A 22044-nucleotide genomic window follows, 5' to 3' on the forward strand; every position below is an offset into this window, starting at 1 on the left:
ACTTCGTCAAGGACAGAGATGGATGTCCAGTATACCAGGGCGGGGTCACGTCAGAGCCACAAGCATTCAGTCGCAGAGCGATTTCCTCAGGGGTGTTGTGCGCTAATCGTCCCCACATCATTCATATATATATATATATATATATATATATATATATACACAAATTTAATTAGTGAATACCTGACAGGTGAGCCCATTCCACGCCAAACCAGAGAAAACAGTACTTCTGGATCACTTCCGGTGTATATGCATCACATGACATCGGGTCAAGCAGTCCCAGTGATATGGATGATATCGCGAGACGTTCCCCTGTGTGGCGCAGGCGCACCATAATCCAGTGCTCCGTACGCGCGTGCGCATAAGCACGCATACGGAGCAACCGTAATAAACAGGGGAGCATCTGTGCCTAAGTGTGTACATAGAGTATCACGTGGGTGGATTACTAGCTCCACTCATGTGATGTGTCCAATACTTCTCGCGAGACTACGCTCCTCCAACATATCTGCGCACTCACTGGATAATATAAGATATTCTGGTGCATGCACTCCCCCAACATTAACCCATCCCAGCCGTGATATTGCACCTGGGTGAACACCCAAATAGCCATTTATTCACACTCATACACACAATGTGCATTGTGATACATTCACACAGTAGTTATAAGACAATTGATATGTTGTATGTGTTACATAATGGATGTGTATAAACATAAAAAGGGGGGAGAAGATAGGTGATGGAATGATGAAAAGGAAAAAGACGAAAAGGGAAAGAAAGGAAGAAAAGAAAGAAGAGGAAAAAAAGGAGAAGAAAAAGAGAAAGGAAGAAAGGAGAAGAATGAGTAAAACAAAAACAATAAAAAAATATATATATATAATATATTTTTTTATCAACATTTCTTTATTGAAAAAATTTATCATTTACATTTTAATAAATAACATTTTATACATTGAATTTCAAGATTTTATCTTTTTTTCCCCACCCCCCTCCCCTGCCCTCACCTTTCTCACCCATGACATATCTCTCCTTACTGGGTGGGCGTGAGGCAGAGGGACAACACCTACCCATTCTATTACTATTTCCATTCTACTATATCAATTCATTTTCTTTCCTTTCCCTTCCCCTTCTCTCTCTCTTTTCTTTCCTGTTTTTTCCATTTTAGATCTTTGGTATCTTCCCAATTATTTCTACCCGCCTTTATTCTTGTGTCCCCCTGATTCCCGTCCCCCCCCCCCCCCCACATAATAATGAAAAAAAAAATATGAATTTCCTTCTTTTAACCAAATAATCTTCCTGTCACCTCCCTCCACTCCCATACCTCTAGTTTAGTCATCTCCTGATTATTAATAATCTATCATAAAAGCATCGTCAGTAGTTCCTCTCTTTCTTTTGTTGTTTTATTTACTTTTCTATCACCCAAGATAATTAAAGCTATATCCTCTTTTATTTCATATTTTATTTTTCTCTCTATCAATTATTGACACCCAATATTCTTGTATTTTTTCACATTCCCATATAATATTCAGGAATCCTGCGTTTTCCATTTTATATCTTTGGACAGTTGCCATTTTCCATCCTACCAATCCTGAAGAGGAATTTTGGTGTATAATAAACTCTGTATTGTTACGCCGAGCGCTCCGGTTCCCCCTCCTTCTCCGGAGCGCTCGCGGCGTCTTCTGCCCTGCAGCGCTCCGGTCAGCAGCGCTTCCATCTGTTCCATCTGCATAAAAGTCTGCTTCCCCTTCTGTTCCCTGCCGGATTTTGTTGCCTTGTGCCCTGAGAAAGCGTTATTGTGTGTTCCCAAGCCTGTGTACCCAGACCTTCTGCTGTTGCCCCTGACTACGAACCTCGCTGCCTGCCCTGACCTTCTGCTACGTCTGACCTCGCCTCTGTCTAGTCCTTGTGTACCGCGCCTGTATCAGCTGTCAGTGAGGTTGAGTCGCTATCGCGTGGAACGACCTGGGGGTTACCTGCCGCTGCAAGTCCATCCCGCTTTGCGGCGGGCTCTGGTGAAAACCAGTAACCCCTTAGATTCCGTTCCCCTGGTACGGCCCACGCCATCACCTCACTGACACAGAGGATCCACCACCAGTGTCCTCTCCGCATACCAGTCCGGATCCTGACATGTATACTATGTTCCATTGTATCAGTTAATGGTCTAAACTTGGGGAGATTCTTTTTATATTCCTGAATACATTCATCCAACCGCATTTGTTTCTCTCACCTAACTCTTCGTCCCATTGCTGGAAGCATTTATGTTTTAAGTTATTTTCTTTTATTTTTCATTATTTCGGTATAAATTACTGCCATAACTTTCTTTACTATTTTTCCCTCCTCCATTTTTCTTAGTTTCAGTTAACTTCCACTATCCGATTACCACTGTCTTTTAGTGACCCGCATATGGCACTTTTTAAACCCTGAAATTCCAACCACCTTCTTTTTCCTAATTTAAATTCTTCCTACACCTCTCTCTACTTTCTTAACTCTCCTTTTCTCCACACGTCTCTCAAAATTTTACATCCACTACTTTGCAAGTTGTTAGTTTCCATCTTAGCTACCTCTTTCAAGTTTACATCGTGCCAAATTGGCACTGTCTCTAATATTCCCGTTATTTTCATTTCTTTTTTAAAGTTTTCCCAGGTTTTACATATCCCTACTATTATAGCATTTTCCTTCCACCTCCCTTCTTTTAACTGGCCTGACTCAAGAACCTGATAAATATTTTTGTATTTCCCTTTTGTTTTTTCCATGATATTTTTAAAGATTCCATATCTCCTCCACTCCACCACAAAGTACATCTGACTTGCTAAAAAAAATTATCCCTGTATATCAGGAAGTTTCAGTCCTCCCTTCTCTCTTCCTTTACTTAAGTATTCTATCTTTATCCTCGTTCTTTTCCTTCCCCATATTAGGGCGTTTAGCATAGCTATTATCCTTCTAAAAATTCCTTTCTCGCACCAGATAGGGGCCGCTCCAAATATGTATAATAGTTTTGGTAGGATTACTGTTTTAATTAAGACTATCCTCTCTGCTCCCATAAAATTCATTTTATTCCATGTTCTTACCTTGTTTTCCAATTTTTTTTTATCATTGGGTATGTGTTTATTTTATATTTTATTTTAAATTATATTTTATATTCTCCTATTTTCCCAGATATCTGTACGCCTAAATAAGAAAAACTTTCTCCTTTATCCAGGATTCTAAGCTCCTTAATTGTTCCCAGTTCTACTTTACCTAATGGAAGTAACAGATTTCTCCCAGTGTATAACCAAACCTGCATAGTTCCCATATTCCCCAATCAGTTCCATAACCTTCTCTATGGAGTTTTCTGGCTTTTCCAAATATAATAATATGGCCCCCTCCACTCCAAATCCTTTTATTTGCTGATCTTCTCTGATTTTAACCGCCAAGGGTTCAACCACTAGCGCAAAAAGTAGAGGATATAAGGGGCATCCCTGCCTTGTACCCCGGGTCACTGAGATACTCTCTGATCTTTCCCTTCTATATTTATTCTAGATTAAATATATTTATATATAAATATATATTTATTCTAGAATTATTTCTTTGGGGTGTTTAATACATAGTTACATAGTACATAGTTAGTACGGTTGAAAAAAGACATATGTCCATCAAGTTCAACCAGGGAATTAAGGGGTAAGGGTGTGGCGCGATATTGGGGAAGGGATGGGATTTTATATTTCTTCATAAGCATTAATGTTATTTTGTTCCATGAATGTATCTAATCCTGTGTATATTTTTTTTTATAGTATTTTACAAATTCTTCTCTGATTTCCTCCAGTTCCCTACATACTTTCCCTGTACCACTTTTTATTTCATTAATATGAGATTTGCCTTGTTGATTCTGTATTATGTTCATAAGCCTTTTATTAGGTTTTCCTGACTCCCATATTTTTTGTTATCCCACAAATTTTAATTTAGTCTTACTTTTTTCTTCTAAATACATATTTAATTTATTTTGATTATCTTTCCATGTTTCTTGCTTCTCTATGTATCTTTCTTCTTCCGCTTTTACCACCCCCGATATCAGCCGCTGCTCTTTTTCTCTAAATTCTCTCTTTTTTCTGGAGAAGGCCCACATCACTTCTCCCCTCAAAAAGGATTTCGCTGTGTCCCATACCATCTGTTCTGATGTTGTACCCCAATTAAATAGGAATCCTCCATATGCTCCTCTATCTTTTTTATGTATATTAATTCCAACCAATAGGGGTTTATTTTTTTCATCCCATTTATTTCTGATATATGTTAATGTTAATTTCGAATGGGGTGTGGTCTGAGACACAGAGAGCAAGATATCTTATTTTTCCTACCTTAGAGGATTCCTCTTTATTTGCTAGGCACATGTCTATTCTTGATAGTGTTTGACATGTTTTGTTCCAACAGGAGTAAATTCTTTTTGCTGGATTTTTAACTCTCCACATATCTATTAATCCCACCTCTTGACAATATATTTTAATAATGGTGACCCCTTTTTTATTACAACATTATTTTTACCCCTTAACCTATCTATTTCTTCTTCCATTACTGAATTAAGATCACCCTGTATAAAGATGGGGCAATTATTTTTCTCCCAACAAAATTCTAATATCCCCTCTAACACCCTGTGCGTAAATGGAGGGGGTAGATCACTCTGCTCTGTACTGACGAGGGGCAAACACCCCGAAACAGCTGTCTGCAGATGGGTCCCCTTTCCCTCTGGAGAGAGTTCTGGCTTGGCATAAATCCCAATCAGTTCTGAGACTTCTTAAATGGAACCTGAGCTGTTTTGCAGGACACACTACCTGTGAAGGTGGTGTGGTGAGCTAATTTAAATATTTCTATATATATATATATATACACATATACACACATATACATATAAAAAAAAAAACATGGCTTTATGGCTTACCCCAATTCTTGGCAAGCCTCTTGCCTAGCATGTTTCCTGATCCTCAACCTCCTCTAAATTTACTCTATTACTACCTTTTGTAAGCCCTGCTTATCCATCCATTCTGTTGCTTCGTTTACATTACTGAAAAAGAGAGTTTGCTCATTATACCTTACACGCATTCTTGCTGGAAATAACAGTGAAAATTTTACTCCGTTTTGATATAACCTTCTTCTTTTTACTGGCTTAACCCCTTAAGGACTCAGGGTTTTTCCGTTTTTGCACTTTCGTTTTTTCCTCGTTACCTTTTAAAAATCATAACCCTTTCAATTTTCCACCTAAAAATCCATATTATGGCTTATTTTTTGCGTCGCCAATTCTACTTTGCAGTGACATTAGTCATTTTACCCAAAAATGCACGGCGAAACGGAAAAAAAATCATTGTGCGATAAAATCGAAAAAAAACGCCATTTTGTAACTTTTGGGGGCTTCCGTTTCTACGCAGTGGATATTTCGGTAAAAATTACACCTTGTCAATATTCTGTAGGTCCATACGGTTAAAATGATACCCTACTTATATAGGTTTGATTTTGTCGCACTTCTGGAAAAAATCATAACTACATGCAGGAAAATTTATACGTTTAAAAATGTCATCTTCTGACCCCTATAACTTTTTTATTTTTCCACGTACGGGGCGGTATTAGGACTCATTTTTTGCGCCGTGATCTGAAGTTTTTATCGGTATGATTTTTGTTTTGATCGGACTTTTTGATCACTTTTTATTCATTTTCTAATGTTATAAAAAGTGACCAAAATACGCTTTTTTGGACTTTGGAATTTTTTTACGCGTACGCCATTGACCGTACGGCTTAATTAATTATGTATTTTTATAGGTCGGACATTTACGCACGCGGCGATACCACATATGTTTATTTATTTTATTTTTTTACACTGTTTTATTTTTTTTATGGGAAAAGGGGGGTGATTCAAACTTTTATTAGGGAAGGGGTTAAATGACCTTTATTAACACTTTTTTTTTTGCAGTGTTATAGGTCCCATAGGGACCTATAACACTACACACACTGATCGCTCATCCTGATCACAGGCGTGTATTAACTTCCCTCGGTTCTGTAGTCAATCATACAAAGCACCTCAAGCATTCAGATAAATTTACCACAGTCCTGCAGTTAGCACATAGGTGGATTTGTCACAGCTCTGCAGTTAGGGACATCAGGCATTCAGCCCTTCAATAGGCTTGGCAATAGGCAATCAGCATGCAGATAGGTCTATCACATCTCTGCCGTTACCAATGACAACCGCGAATAGGTTTTGAGCGGGGACTGAAAACATGATCCCAGACCGTCTCAGCTTCCCCGGGCGGTGAATGGCACGGCTCAGCAGCAAGCATCAACAGCAGGTGCCACACTGCAAACGATCCTCAGCACAGGTCAGCATTCCTCCATTCAATCTCTGCCTCAGCAACAAGGCTGGGGCCCTAGCACAGGGCTTACACTAGATCTCAGCCATGAGGATTCAGGATGAGGAGCTATCTCTCACTTCCTCCCATCATGCTCTTCCTCCACCCCTGTCAAATATATATATAATATATTGATAAAGATCTATGTCTGTATAACATAATGTAAATATAAATATATATTTGTCTCTCTAAGTATGATACTTAAATGTAAGAGATGACTGCAAAAGAATTATTAATTAAATACATGTTAATAAATACATAAATAAAAGGGGAGATAAATACTAGTGTGTGTATGAATATATGTGAAACCTACATGTGCAAGTCTATATGAAGCCTAGTATAGTATGGTTGAGTATACATGTTGTGACATTCCATCTCAGGGATTAGCTCTGGGATCGTCCTGGTCACTTGCCACTGGACACGTTTCCTCTCAATAAACCCGCAGACAACGGTTATTCATGCAAGTCTGGCACCTTGCCAGCTTTATTTATACAGGTTGCAGGAGAAAAACAAACATAACGCAGGAACAAAATAAAATCCTAGACCGTCTGGTCACTGACTACACATATCAGTATGCCCTGACTACTAACTGGTGAGCTACCCTCAGCCAGTTAAACATGGGACTCCTGCAACCTGCTACTCACAGTTCAAACCACTTCTTGGACCACTCACAGCTCCCGAGTGTGGGTCCGAGTGTCTTCCCCCTACAGCGACATGCTGTTTCCCAGGGAGAGCCCAGATTAGACTGAGCCTCCATATACACTTATATACACCTCCCTACCCTGCTGCCTCATTAAGCAGCAGGTGAGAGATTCTCCAGGGTGAGCCAAGGAAATACACCCTTTCCTTGCCACCTTATCACAATGTGTATATAGACACCTATATATTGAGAACTATGAGGTGGTAGGGCATATATATTAGTGGTACTAACATCCAAAAAACCTAAGTATATCACCATACAATGAGACCCGAACCATGGCCCCCATAAGGAGTGTTGGGTTCAAAAGATCCCAATGTCATACAGAGTGACCCCTAAATACATATACCATAAAGACAAGAGTTTGGCACAATATTGGAGTGGGCTCAAGCTACCAGGTATACCACTCTACAAGAGAACATAAACAATTCTACAAAATGTATTACTATATAAATAAATAGTATATCAAATCATAATACAGTAATTGTTCCAATCAAAGGTGTGCTCGTCCTAATCAATGGTAGCTCGACAGCAAAAACTAGGTAAATGGGTTCCTCCATCCTCCCTCCCGACACCCTCATGTCGCTTCTCAATTATTAAGTGTCCTCTTTGTGATGTTTACTGGCACAATATATAAGTGCCAAATGGCTAAGATCTGTCCTAGTAATGATCCACTTTTTTTTTTATATGAGACAGGCCATGATGAAAATAGCTCCGCCCTGATCCAAAGAGACAAAAAATGTGCACAATGGCCACAGTTCCTCTCTAGTCCGGCATAGACAGAAAATTATAATGAATTGCGACAAGGTATCACCGTCATCTATGCCATTTCCATTTTATGGTCCATGTCTAATCTCTCTGTTGTCAGAGTAGATATAACACATCTCTATTCCCCATAGGCCGAATCCTTGTGGTCAGTTAGATCAAGGGGGTTCCACATTGGTCCAGCTACATCCATGACATGATTTTGTTATTGATTTTAGTAGTCTCTGTGTATATGTGACATTTTGATATATATGTTCTTATAAAATATTTTGTATTTATTATAATATATATATATATATATATACAGTGACCCCTCGACTTATGATGGCCCCGACATATGATCATTTCAACATATGATGGCCTCTCAGAGCCCATCGTATGTTGAAGGCAGCCTCGACATATGATGCTGCTGTGTGTCGGGGCCAACGTACAAACAGCTATCTGACAGCGCTGACAACTTCAGCAACTGACAGATAGTTGTTTAATGTGCCCCGTGTGCCCCGTTCTGCCTCCTGTTGCTCACATGCTGTCCTGCTAACTCACGCAGGCTTCCACTGTGAGCTCCGTGTAAGCCCCCCCCCCCCAGTGCAGCCATAGCTAATAGCCTGCAGCATCTTGCTGCAGACATCCAATGAGCTGCTGGCTGCCCTCCCCTTCCTTTCCTATAGAGCTGTAGTCGGCAGGATCGTAATGGAGGACATTCTGTCCCCCCTGAAGGTATTTAAAGAACTGTACAGTACTGTATGCGATGTCACAATACATATACACACAATACACCCCATACATCAATGTTTCCCTATCAGTGTGCCTACAGCTGTTGCAAAACTATAACTCCCAGCATGCCCAGACAGTGAATGGCTGTACATGCATGCTGGGAGTTGTAGTTGTGCAACAGCTGGAGGCACCCTGGTTTGTTAAACACTCCCCATACACTCCACATACAATGGTCATCCCAGAACCAATTAGCAGTTTCCCATAGAGATATGTATTCAACATACAATGGTTCCGAGGCCCCAGAACCAATTACCATTTTTACATTGACATATGTACTCGACATATGATGGTTTCAACATATGAATGTTCTCCTGGAACCAATTAATATCATATGTTGAGGGACCACTGTATATATATTTGTGGTGTGCGCTCTTTCTTTCCAGTGAAATCTTGGTATAGTAGTGTCAAGTTGACCAAAATGATTCTGACTGCCGATCAATATATATTCTAATACGGAGATATTTATATGTCATTTCTAATGCTGAAGGAAAAAGATATTTGTTGAACTATGCACCACTTTCCTGAGTTTGCGAACTGCTATTGACTGAATAACGCCAAAAGGCCCAAGATGGAAGTCTAAACATTTGAGGAAGATGCAGATTGTAGAAGAACTGAAATATTTCCAGTATTAGAGTGAGAGGGCTGCATAAATGAACTTTGGCCAAGAGAGAAATTAATGGACACTAGAAATGCTAATATATACGGACACAATTTTTAAACAACCAATCAGAATGTAATATGCTAATTGTGATGTCATAATTCACCCTCCTTCTTTGTAAATTTACTTCCTGTAATAAACAGAACTCCCTGGGGTACCGAAGAGGGAACTCATTAAGGTTGCACATCAACTAATCCTTAACAGTAGCTGTTCTGCATTTATTCACTGGAGCAGCACCCCTCAGCTGTTTATTTATAATTAGTGAGCCCTCCCTCTACTTTTCTATTGTTGTTAGTTGACTTTGGTCACCATAATAGATTGACAGGAGGTAAAGGCAGCTAAGAGTTCAGTGAACTGCTGATCCATAAGCACAGCATCATAGACAGGCCTTTCAGGGGACATCCACTGTGGCGGGGTTGAAGACCCATCAAATATCAGCTGCTGAGAATCAAGAGACTCATCCCCAGAACAGTCCAGGACCCTGGAGAATCGGCTCAGTGCCTTCACCGCCTGCTCAGAGACTCTGGAAGCAAGCTGGGTCGGAGCACCAGGATTTCTTTGAGAGGGCTCACAAGACCAAGAGGACCCATCATCAGAGGAAGTCTCCTCATCAGAGGTCGGCCGTGAGGCCTCAACAGTCTTGTTCCTTTTATTACTCCGAGAGCCCCCCATGGAAGCCAGGGTCCCAGAAAGAGCACTGCACTTCAGAGATATCCGCAGAGCATGCACTGTACCACAAGTCCCAGCAAAGCCATATGTCTCCCTCCAGGGTATTCATGGTCCGAAGCAGAATGGCAGCAAGACAACAGTCCCAGATGGAGGAGGCCAAGACTTCAGCAGGTCTCCTTAGGGTGCCTGCAGGCCCCAAGCTGTAAATCTCCAGGGAGCAGCAGAGGAGAAGCAGGGACCACTCAACCTCCAGAAGCACGGGCAGCACACCACAGCGGGAGTCTCCACAGCAACCTCCGGGTTGAAGCCATGCCCACGGGCCCTTGATGGCGCCCAAAGTCAGAGAGGGCTGGAAGAGCAGGGAGCCAGGCACCGGAGAAGTCCCCAGGGACCAGCAGAGGACACAGGAAGTCCGAGACCAGGGGAAGGCACACCGCCACCGATACCTCCACTGGACCTGTGCAGCACCACGATCCATCGCCCAGGCCGCGAGCAGAACGAGCTGCCCGCTCCACTGCTAGCCACCAGAACTGGACCAGAGCCAGCCCCAGCCATTCTGGAACACCAGAGGGACCCAGCAGGAGAAGATCGGCCGCTCAGGGTGAGTAGATACAGGGTAATAGAGCGGGGTCAGCGGGAGCCCTCATTGCAGCCCTCTGCTCACTCCAACATACAGGCCACACACCCCAGTGCAGTACAACTTTAAATATAGAAACATAGAATGTGTTGGCAGATAAGAACCATTTGGCCAGTCTAGTCTGCCTAATAATCTGAATTCTATCAATAGTCCCTGGGCCTATCTTGTATGAAGGATAGCCATATGCCTATCCCATCCATGCTTAAATTCCTTCACTGTATTTGCAGCTACCACCAACGTCCCTGACAGAGTAATTAATGTGCAAGTAGGTGGACACCTAGGAAATAGTGATCATAATATAATGCATTAGAACTTGTTCTTCAATAAGGGAATCTCTCGAGGGGCCACAAAAACAATGAACTTTAGGAAGGCAAAGTTCGATCAACTCAGAGAAGCCCTTAACAATATAAAATGGGATAATGTCCTCAAAAAGAACAATACTGACACTAAATGGGAGACTTTTAAACATATCTAAAATTTTCACTGTAAGATGTATATACCTCATGGGAATAAAAGGGTCAGAAATAAAAGAAAACCAATATGGATGAATAAAAATGTTAAGGGGGCAATAAATGACAAAAATAAAGCATTTAAATTACTACAACAGGACAGCAGTGAAGAAGCATTAAAAAGCTATAGAGAAAATATGTAAAAAACAGATAAAAGCTGCAAAAATAAAGACCGAAAGACTCATTGCCAAAGAGAGTAAAACTAACCCCAAAATATTCTTTAACTATATAAATGGCAAAAAGGTCAAAAATGAAAGTGTTGGCCCTTTAAAAAATGATGAGGTAGAAATTATAAACGGGGATCAGGAAAAAGCATATATTAAACAAATTCTTCTCCACTGTATTCACTGAGGAAAATGAAATGCCAGGTGAAATACAGTGTGATAAGGTAAACTCCCCAGTACAGGTATAATGTCTAACCCAGGAAGAAGTACAGTGCCGCCTACAAAAAATCAAAATAGACAAATCACCAGGTCCAGATGGCATTCACCCCCGTGTTTTAAAGGAATTAAGTAATGTAATAGACAGACCCCTATTTTTAATATTCAGGGACTCTATAGTGACAGGGACTGTTCCCCAGGACTGGCGCATGGCAAATGTGGTGCCAATATTTAAGAAGGGGTCAAAAGGTGACCCCAGGCATTATAGACCTGTTAGTTTAACCTCGGTTGTATGCAAATTGTTTGAGGGTTTCCTAAGAGATGCTATTTTGGAATATCTTGATAAAAATAAATGTATGACCCCGTTTCAGCATGGATTAATGAGGGATCGATCCTGACAAACTAACCTGATCAGCTTTTATGAGGAGGTGAGCTCCAGACTGGACCAGGGGCAATCGCTGGATGTCGGATATCTGGATTTTTCCAATGCATTTGGGCACCAGTGTACAAGAAAGATATAGTGGAGCTGGAGAGGGTTCAAAGACTGGCAACCAGAGTAATACGGGGAATGGGAGGACTACAGTACCCAGAAAGATTATCAGAATTAGGGTTATTTAGTTTAGAAATAAGAAGGCTTAGGGGAGACCTAATAACTATATATAAATATATCAGGGGACAGTAAAGAGATCTCTCCCATGATCTATTTATACCCAGGACTGTATCAATAACAAGGGGCATCCTCTATGTCTAGAGGAAAGAAGGTTCCTACCCCAGCACAGACGGGGGTTCTTTACTGTAAGAGCAGTGAGACTGTGGAATTCTCTCCCGGAGTTGGTGGTCATGGTGAACCCTGTAATAGAGTTCAAAAAGGGTCTGGATGCATTTTCGGAGAGTAATAACATTACTGGTTATGTATACTAGATTTATAGGGACAGAAGGTTGATCCAGGGATTTATTCTGACTGCCATATTTGGAGTCAGGAAGGAATCTTTACCTCTAGTATGAGGGTTTTTTGCCTTCCTCTGGATCAACTCAACTCAATAGGGACTTATTAGGGTTATAGGTTGAACTTGATGGACTCTGGTCTTTTTTCAAACTTATGAACTATGTTACTTCTGCAGGAAGGCTATTCCATGCATCCACTACTCTCTTAGTAAAGTAATACTTCCTGATAATACTTTTAAACTGTTGCCCCTCTAATTTAAAACAATGTCCTCTTGTGGTAGTTTTTCTTCTTTTAAATATGCTCTCCTCCTTTACCTTGTGGATTCCCTTTATGTCTTTAACCCCTTCATGACCCAGCCCTTTTTCACCTTCAGGACCTGGGCATTTTTTGAAAATCTGACCACTGTCACTTTAAGCATTAATAACTCTGAAATGTTTTTAGTTATCATTCTAATTCCGAGATTTTTTTGTGTGACATATTCTACTTTATGTTATTGGTAAAATGTCACTGATATTTGCATCCTTTCTTGGTAAAAAAATCTAAAAATTTCATGAAAATTTAGAAAATTTGGCATTTTTCTAACTTTGAAAGTCTCTGCTTGAAAGGAAAATGGATATTCCAAATAAATTACATATTGATTCACATTTATAATATGTCTACTTTATGTTTGCATCAAAAAATTGACAAGTTTTTACTTTTGGAGGACACCAGAGGGCTTCAAAGTTCCGCAGCAATTTTCCAATTTTTCTCAAGATTTTAAAAATCGTACTTTTTCAGGGCCCAGTTCAGGTTGGAAGTGGATTTTAAGGGTCTTCATATTAGAAATACCCCATAAATGACCCCATTATAAAAACTGCACCCCCCAAAGTATTCAAAATGACATTCAGTAAGTGTTTTAACCCTTTAGGTGTTTCACAGGAATAGCAGCAAAGTGAAGGAGAAAATTCTAAATCTTCATTTTTTACACTCGCATGTTCTTGTAGACCCAATTTTTGAATTTTTACAAGGGGTAAAAGGAGAGAAATCACCCTAAAATTTGTAACCCAATTTTTCTCGAGTAAGGAAATACCTCATATGTGTATGTCAAGTGTTCGGCGGGCACAGTAGAGGGCTCAGAAGGGAAGGAGCGACAATGGGATTTTGGAGAGTGAGTTTTTCTGAAAGGGTTTTTGGGGGGCATGTCCCATTTAGGAAGCCCCTATGGTGCCAGAACAGTGGACCCCCCCACATGTGACCCCATTTTGGAAGCTACACCCCTCATGGAATTTAATAAGGGGTGCAGTGAGCATTTACACCCCACTGGCGTTTAATAGATATTTGAAACAGTGGACTGTGCAAATTAAAAATTTTATTTTTCATTTTCACAGACCACTATTCCATAAATCTGTCATACGCCAGTGGGGTGTAAATGCTCACTGCACCCCTTATTAAATTCCACCTCTATGAAAATCCTTAATTTAGGCCTCAAATGCGCATGGCGCTCTCTCACTTTGGAGCCCTGTCGTATTTCAGGGCAACAGTTTTGGGACACATATGGGGTATCTCCGTACTCGGGAGAAATTGCATTACAAATTTAGAGGGTCTTTTTTCCCTTTTACCTCTTGTGAAAATGAAAAGTATAGGGCAACACCAGCATGTCAGTGTAAAAAAATTATTTTTTTACACTAACATGCTGGTGTAGACCCCAACTTCACCTTTTCATAAGGGGTTAAAGAAGAAAAAGCCCCCCAAAATTTGTAAGGCAATTTCTCCTGAGTACGGCGATACCCCATATGTGTCCCAAAACTGTTGCCCTGAAATACGACAGGGCTCCAAAGTGAGAGAGCGCCATGCGCATTTGAGGCCTAAATTAGGGATTTTCATAGGGGTGGACATAGGGGTATTCTATGCCAATGATTCCCAAACAGGGTGCCTCCAGCTGTTGCAAAACTCCCAGCATGCCTGGACAGTCAATTACTGTCCGGCAATACTGGGAGTTGCTATTTTGCAACAGCTGGAGGCTCCGTTTTGGAAACAGTAGCGTACCAGACGTTTTTAATTTTTTGGGGGGAGGGAAGCTGTGTAGGGGTATGTGTATATGTAGTGTTTTTTACTTTTTATTTTAGGTTAGTGTCAGTGTAGTGTAGTGTTTTTAGGGTACAGTCACATGGCAGAGGTTCACAGCAAGTTTGCCGCTGGAAGTTTGAGCTGCAGCGCAAAATTTGCGCCATCTATAACTTGCAGCACTCACTGTAAACCTCCGCCCATGTGAGTGTACCCTGTACATTCACATTGGGGGGAGGGGGCAAACATCCAGCTGTTGCAAACTCCGAGCATGCCCTTTGGCTGTCCGTGCATGCTGGGAGTTGTAGTTTTGCAACAGCTGGAGGCACACTGGTTTGGAAACACTAAGTTAAGTAATAAACTTTCAAGTGTTTTGCAACCAAACTTAGTGTTTCCAAACCAGTGTGCCTCCAGCTGTTTCAAAACTACAACTCCCAGCATGCATGGTCTGTCAGTGCATGCTGGGAGTTATAGTTTTGCAACAATTGCAACAGCTGGAGGCACTGAGGTAGGAAACGGACAATGTTTCCCAACTAGTGTGCCTCCAGTTGTTGCAAAACTACAACTCCCAGCATGCCCAGACTGCCCAGGCATGCTGGAAGTTGTAGTTCGGCAATATCTGAAGGATCAGATGTTGCCGAACTACAACTTCCAGCATGCTTGGGCATTCTGGGCATGCTGAGAGTTGTAGTTTTGCAACATCTGGAGGTCCACAGTTTGGAGACCACTGTATAATGGTCTCCAATCTGTGCTCTTCCAGATGTTAGAGAACTACAACTCCCAGCATGCCTGGACAGACTGAGCATGCTGAGATTTGTAGTTTTGCAACATCTGGAAGAGCACAGATTGGAGACCATTATACAATGGTCTCCAAACTGTGGACCTCCAGATGTTGCAAAACTACAACTCCCAGCATGCCCAGAAAGCCAAAGGCTGTCTGGGCATGCTGGGAGTTGCAGTTTTGAAACTCCCAGAGGCAGCAGTGAGATCGCTTTATGGCGATCTCACTGCTGCCAATGAAGATGCCGCACTGCTGCCGGAAACTCACCGCCGGGACGCACCATCCCCGGGACCGCCTGGAGGATGTCGCTCACGCCGGGACCGCTCGGGACACCGCATGGCCGGGTAAGTGACGCCGTGGGACGGGTAAGGGACACTTAGCAGAGCGGTGTGTGTCCCGATCCCCGTGATCGGGACTCAAACACCGCGCTGCTATCAGCTAATCAGATTTGGGGGGGGGTGGGGGATGAAACCCCCCGTGGTCGCATGGTAAGATGGCTGGCTATCAGTGATAGCCACCATCTTACCGGGCGCTGCGGGATGCCGCGAGTAGCGGCAAAAATGTTCATGACGTACCTGTATGTCATGGGTCGGGAACACCTTGCCACTCATGACGTACAGGAATGTCATAGGTCGGGAAGGGGTTAAAAGTTTCTATCCTATCCCCTCTGTCTCTTCTTTCTTCCAAGCTATACATGTTAAGGTCCTTTAATCTTTCCTGGTAAGTTTTATCCTGCAATCCATGTACTAGTTTATCAGCTCTTCTTTGAACTTTCTCTAGAGTATCTATATCCTTCAGGAGATACGGTCTCCAGTACTGCGTACATACTCCAAGTGAGGTCTCACCAGTGTTCTGTACAGCGGCATGAGCACTTCTCTCTTTCTACTGCTTATACCTCTACCTATACATCCAAGCATTCTGCTAGAATTTCCTGCTGCTCTATTACATTGTCTTCCTACCTTTAAGTCTTCTGAAATAATTACTCCTAAATCCCTTTCCTCAGATACTGAGGTCCGGACTGTGTCAAATATTCTATATTCTGCCCGAGGGTTTTTACAGCCCAGGTGCATTATCTTACACTTATCCACATTAAGTGTCAGTTTCCAGAGTTCGGACCATTCTTCTAGTTTAACCCCTTAAGGGCCAGGCCATTTTACACCTTAGGACCAGAGCGTTTTTTGAACATCTGACCACTGTCACTTTAAACATTAATAACTCTGGAATGCTTTTAGTTATCATTCTGATTCCGAAATAGTTTTTTCGTGACATATTCTACTTTAACATGGTTGTAAATTTTTTTGGTGAAAAATCCCCAAATTTGATGAAAAAAATGAAAATTTAGCATTTTTCTAACTTTGAAGCTCTCTGCTTGTAAGGAAAATGGATATTCCAAATATTTATTTATTTATTCACATTTCCAATATGTCTACTTTATGTTTGCATCATAAAATTGACAAGTTTTTACGTTTGGAAGACACCAGAGGGCTTCAAATTTCAGCAGCAATTTTTCTCAAAATTTTCAAACTCACTATTTTTCAGGGACCAGTTCAGTTTTGAAGTGGATTTGAAGGGTCTTCATCTTAGAAATACCCCATAAATGACCCCATTATAAAAACTGCACCCCCCAAAGTATTCAAAATGACATTCAGTCAGTGTTTTAACCCTTTAGGTGTTTCACAGGAATAGCAGCAAAGTGAAGGAAAAAATTCACAATCTTCATTTTTTTACACTTGCATGTTCTTGTAGACCCAATTTTTGAATTTTTACAAGGGGTAAAAAGAGAAAATTTATACTTTTATTTGTAGCCCAATTTCTCTTGAGTAAGCACATACCTCATATGTCTATGTAAAGTGTTCGGTGGGCGCAGTAGAGGGCTCAGAAGCGAAGGAGCGACAAGGGGATTTTGGAGAGTACGTTTTTCTGAAATGGTTTTTGGGGGGCATGTTGCATTTAGGAAGCCCCTATGGTGCCAGAACAGCAAAAGAAAAAAACCACATGGCATACCATTTTGGAAACTAGACCCCTTGAGGAACGTAACAAGGAATTAAGTGAGCCTTAATACCCCACAGGTGTTTCACGAATTTTGCATATGTAAAAAAAAAAATGTGTGTTTCCCCCCAAATTTCACATTTTTGCAAGGGTTAATAGCAGAAAATACCCCCCAAAATTTGTAACCCCATCTCTTCTGAGTATGGAGGTACCCCATAAGTTGACCTGAAGTGCACTACGGGCAAACTACAATGCTCAGAAGAGAAAGAGTCATATTTGGCTTTTTGAGAGCAAATTTAGTCGGGGGGGCATGTCGCATTGAGGAAGCCCCTATGGTGCCAGAACAGCAAAAAAAAAAACACATGGCACACCATTTTGGAAACTAAACCCCTTGAGGAACGTAACAAGGAATAAAGTGAGCCTTAATACCCCACAGGGGTTTCACGACTTTTGTATATGTAAAAAAAAAAAAAAATTTCACTAGAATGTGTTTCCCCCCAAATTTCACATTTTTGCAAGGGTTAATAGCAGAAAATACCCCCCCAAATTTGTAACCCCATTTCTTCTGAGTATGGAAATACCCCATATGTGGACGTCAAGTGCCCTGCGGTCGAACTACAATGCTCAGAAGAGGAGGAGCGCCATTGAGCTTTTGAAGAGTGAATTTGTTTGGAATGGTAGTCAGGGGCCATGTGCATTTACAAAGCCCCCTGTGGTGCCAGAACAGTGGAACCCCCCCACATGTGACCCCATTTTGGAAACTACACCCCTCACAGAATTTAATAAGGGGTGCAGTGAGTATTTACACCCCACTGGCATTTGACAGATCTTTGGAACAGTGGGCTGAGCAAATTAAAAATTAAATTTTTCATTTTCACGGACCACTGTTCCAAAAATCTGTCAGACACCTGTGGGGTGTAAATGCTCACTGTACCCCTTATTACATTACGTGAGAGGTGTAGTTTCCAAAATGGGGTCACATGTTGGAGGGTCCATTGTTCTGGCACAATGGGGGCTTTGTAAACACACGTGGCCTTCAATTCCGGACACACTTTCTCTTCAAAATCCCAATGGCGCTCCCTCTCTTCTGAGCATTGTAGTTCGCCCGCAGACTACTTTACATCCACAATAGGGTAACACCAGCATTTTAGTGAAAATTTTTTTTTTTTTCATTTTCCCTTCCAACTTTAACGAAAATTTGTCAAACACTTGTGGGGTGTTAAGGCTCCCTATAACCCTTGTTACATTCCGTGAGGGGTGTAGTTTCCAAAATTGGGTCACAAGTCGGTATTTATTTTTTTGCGTTTATGTCAGAACCGCTGTAAAATTTGCCACCCCTGTGCAAATCACCAATTTAGGCTTCAAATGTACATAGTGCGCTCTCACTCTTGAGCCTTGTTATGCGCCCACAGATCATTTTGCGCCCACATCTGGGGTATTTCCGTACTCAGGAGAAATTGCGTTACAAATTTTGGGGGTCTTTTTTTCCTTTTACCTCTTGTGAAAATAAAAAGTAAAGGGCAACACCAGCATGTTAGTGTAAAACTTTTTTTTTTTTTTTACACTAACAGGCTGGTGTAGACCCCAACTTTTCCTTTTGATAAGGGGTAAAAGGAGAAAAAGCCCCCCAAAATTTATAGTGTAATTTCTCCCGAGTACGGAGATACCCCATATATGGCCCTAAACTGTTTCCTTGAAATACGACAGGGCTCCGAAGTGAGAGAGCGCCATGCGCATTTGAGGACTAAATTAGGGATTGCATAGGGGTGGACATAGGGGTATTCTACGCCAGTGATTCTCAAACAGGGTGCCTCCAGCTGTTGCTAAACTCCCAGCATGCCTGGACAGTCAGTGGCTGTCCAGAAATTCTGGGAGTTGTTGTTTTGGAACAGCTGGAGGCTCTGTTTTGGAAACACTGCAGTACAATACATTTTAAATTTTTATTGGGGGGGGGGCAGTGTAAGGGGGTGTATATGTAGTGTTTTACCCTTTATTATGTGTTAGTGTAGTGTAGTGTTTTTAGGGTACATTCACACTGGCGGAGGTTTACAGTGAGTTCCCTGCTAGGAGTTTGCTCCGGCGAAAAATTTGCCGCAGCTCATACTTGAAGCAGAAAACTTACTGTAAGCCTGCCCGTGTGAATGTACCCTGTACGTTCACTTAGGGGGGCAAACCTCCTGCTGTTTCAAAACTACAACTCCCAGCATGTACTGATGGACCATGCAGGCTGGGAGTTGTACTTTTGCAACAGCTGGAGGCACACTGATTGGAAAACCTTCAGTTAGGTTCTGTTATCTATCTCAATATTTTCCAACCAGTGTGCCTCCAGCTGTTGCAAAAACTACAATTCCCAGCATGTACTGATCACCGAACGGCATGCTGGGAGATGTAGTTATGCAACAGCTGGAGGGATCGCAACTACAACTCACAGCATGCTGGGATTTGCAGTTTTGCAACATCTGGAGATCTACAGTATAGAGACCACTGCAAACTGTGGCCCTCCAGATGCTGCAAACTACAAATCCCAGCATGCCCATACAGCAAACAGTTGTGCGGGCATGCTGGGAGTTGTAGTTTTGCAAGATCTGGAGGGCTATAGTTCAGAGACTACCATATAGTGGTCTCAAACTGTAGCCCTCCAGCTGTTGCAAAACTACAACTCCCAGCGTGCCCAAACAGCTGTCTGGGCATGCTGGGAGTTGTAGTTTTGCAACATCTGGAGTGCTACAGTATAGAGACCACTATATAGTGGTCCCGGACTGCAGCCCTCCAGATGTTGCTAGGTAACTTACCGGCTTCCGTCAGATCCAGGGAGCCTGCTGCATGACATCGCCAGCCACCGATCTCCGACACCGATCGTCGCCCGCAGCCTCCGCAGATCGGTTAGTGGACTCCGGCGCCGGTCCCCGTCGTTTCCCCGTCCTGCCCTGCCTATTGTGGGTGGGCAGGACGGGGAAAACAAAAGTTAACCCCCCCGATCTGCTATTGGTGGTCGCGTTTAGATCACTAATAGCAGGGATAGGAGGGGAGGCACCCCTGCCACCTCACTCCTATCCCTTCAGGGGGATTGTGGGTGTCTTAGACACCCGCGATCCCCCTTATATTCCGGGTCACCATGGACCCGAAATGACCCGGAATCGCGCAAATCGCAAGTGTGAATTCACTTGCGATTTGCGCCGATCACCTACATGGAAGGGTCTGATGACCCCCCTGGGCATTTGCGCGGGGTGACTGCTGATCGATATCAGCAGTCACCCCGGTCCGGTCCCCGCGCGACGGGGAGCGAAATTCCCACGGACGTATGAGTACGTGCCTGGTCCTTAAGACCCAGGGTGCAGGGACGTACTCGTATGTGCCTGGTCCTTAAGAGGTTAATACAATACAGGAATATGGGTGCACTACTGTGGTAGATGTATACAATGACATTGGCTAACCCTCAACACTGATGTTAAAATTGAGACATTCGCCAGTATATCCTTGTATGAAGGACATACCAGAGCCCGCACACCAACGCCAAGGTTTCTCAAAATGGCGCGGGACCTAACGCTAATCCTACCTGTGCATGATAAGCAAAACAGGGGCCAGTGGGCAATTACGGCAGCATTCGGTCGACTCACAGCCTCCTCCCAGGTACCCTCCAGCGTGACTGAGCACACATGCAATGGGAGGAGGGAGGCAAGCTGCAAGCCCCACCTGAGTTTGCTAATATAGTTCCATGGCCTCACAGGTGCTACCCTAATGCTGCCTTGAAGATTTTCAAGGCGCATTCACTATGGAGTTTACACACCTCCAAGGCACTTGTCGTCCGCTGCAGGCATCCTCCATTGTATGCATTTTTATGCTGGGGATCGCCCCTAGCAACGGACTACAAGGGCAGGATCTGCTCCCCCAGCATAAATGCACAACCGCATTTGGGGTTGAGCACCATCCATTTGAAACCACGTTTTTTGTTGTTCATTCTTCTAGTTTGCCTAAATCCTTTTCCATTTGGCATATCCCTCCAGGAATATCAACCCTGTTACATATATTTGTGTCATTTGTGTCGAGACCTTTTGTAATATCACTAATAAAGATATTAAACAAAATTGGTCCCAGTACAGATCCCTGAGGTACCCCACTGGTAACAAGATGTTGCTCTGAATATTCTCCATTGACTACAACCCTCTTTCATCAGTCACTCAGCCACTGCCTAATCCACCCAACAATATGGGAATCCAAGCTCAATGACTGCAGTTTAATGATAAGTCTTCTATGTGGGACAGTGTCAAAAGGCTTACTAAAATGTAGATATGCGATGTCTACTGCCCCTCCTTCATCTATTATTTTAGTCACCCAGTCAAAAAAATCAATAAGATTTGTTTGACATGATCTCCCTGAAGTAAACCCATGTTGTTTTTCATCTTGCATTCAGTGAGATTTTAGATGTTCCACAATCCTATCCTTTTAGTAGGGTTTCCATTAATTTCCGCACTATTGATGTTGGCCTTACTGGCCTATAGTTGCTTGATTCCTCCCAACTACCCTTCTTGTAAATGGGCACAACATTTGCTAATTTCTAATCTTCCGGGACAACTCCGGTTACCAGTGATTGGTTAAATAAATCTGTTAACGGTTTTGCTAGTTCACCGCTAAGCTCTTTTAATAATTTTGGGTGTATCCCATCAGGCCCCTGTGACTTACTTGTCTTCACTTTAGACAGCAAATGTAGAACCTCTTCCTCTGTAAGGTTGCTGTCACACTATAAAGTTCACCTGTTAAAAATCGGCCGTTATAATGTATTGTTAACGGATGTTTAATAATGGGTGAATTAACGGCTAAATAATTTCTGTCCGAATAA

Source organism: Hyla sarda, chromosome 8 (assembly GCF_029499605.1).
Source record: "Hyla sarda isolate aHylSar1 chromosome 8, aHylSar1.hap1, whole genome shotgun sequence".
Taxonomy (NCBI): domain Eukaryota; kingdom Metazoa; phylum Chordata; class Amphibia; order Anura; family Hylidae; genus Hyla; species Hyla sarda.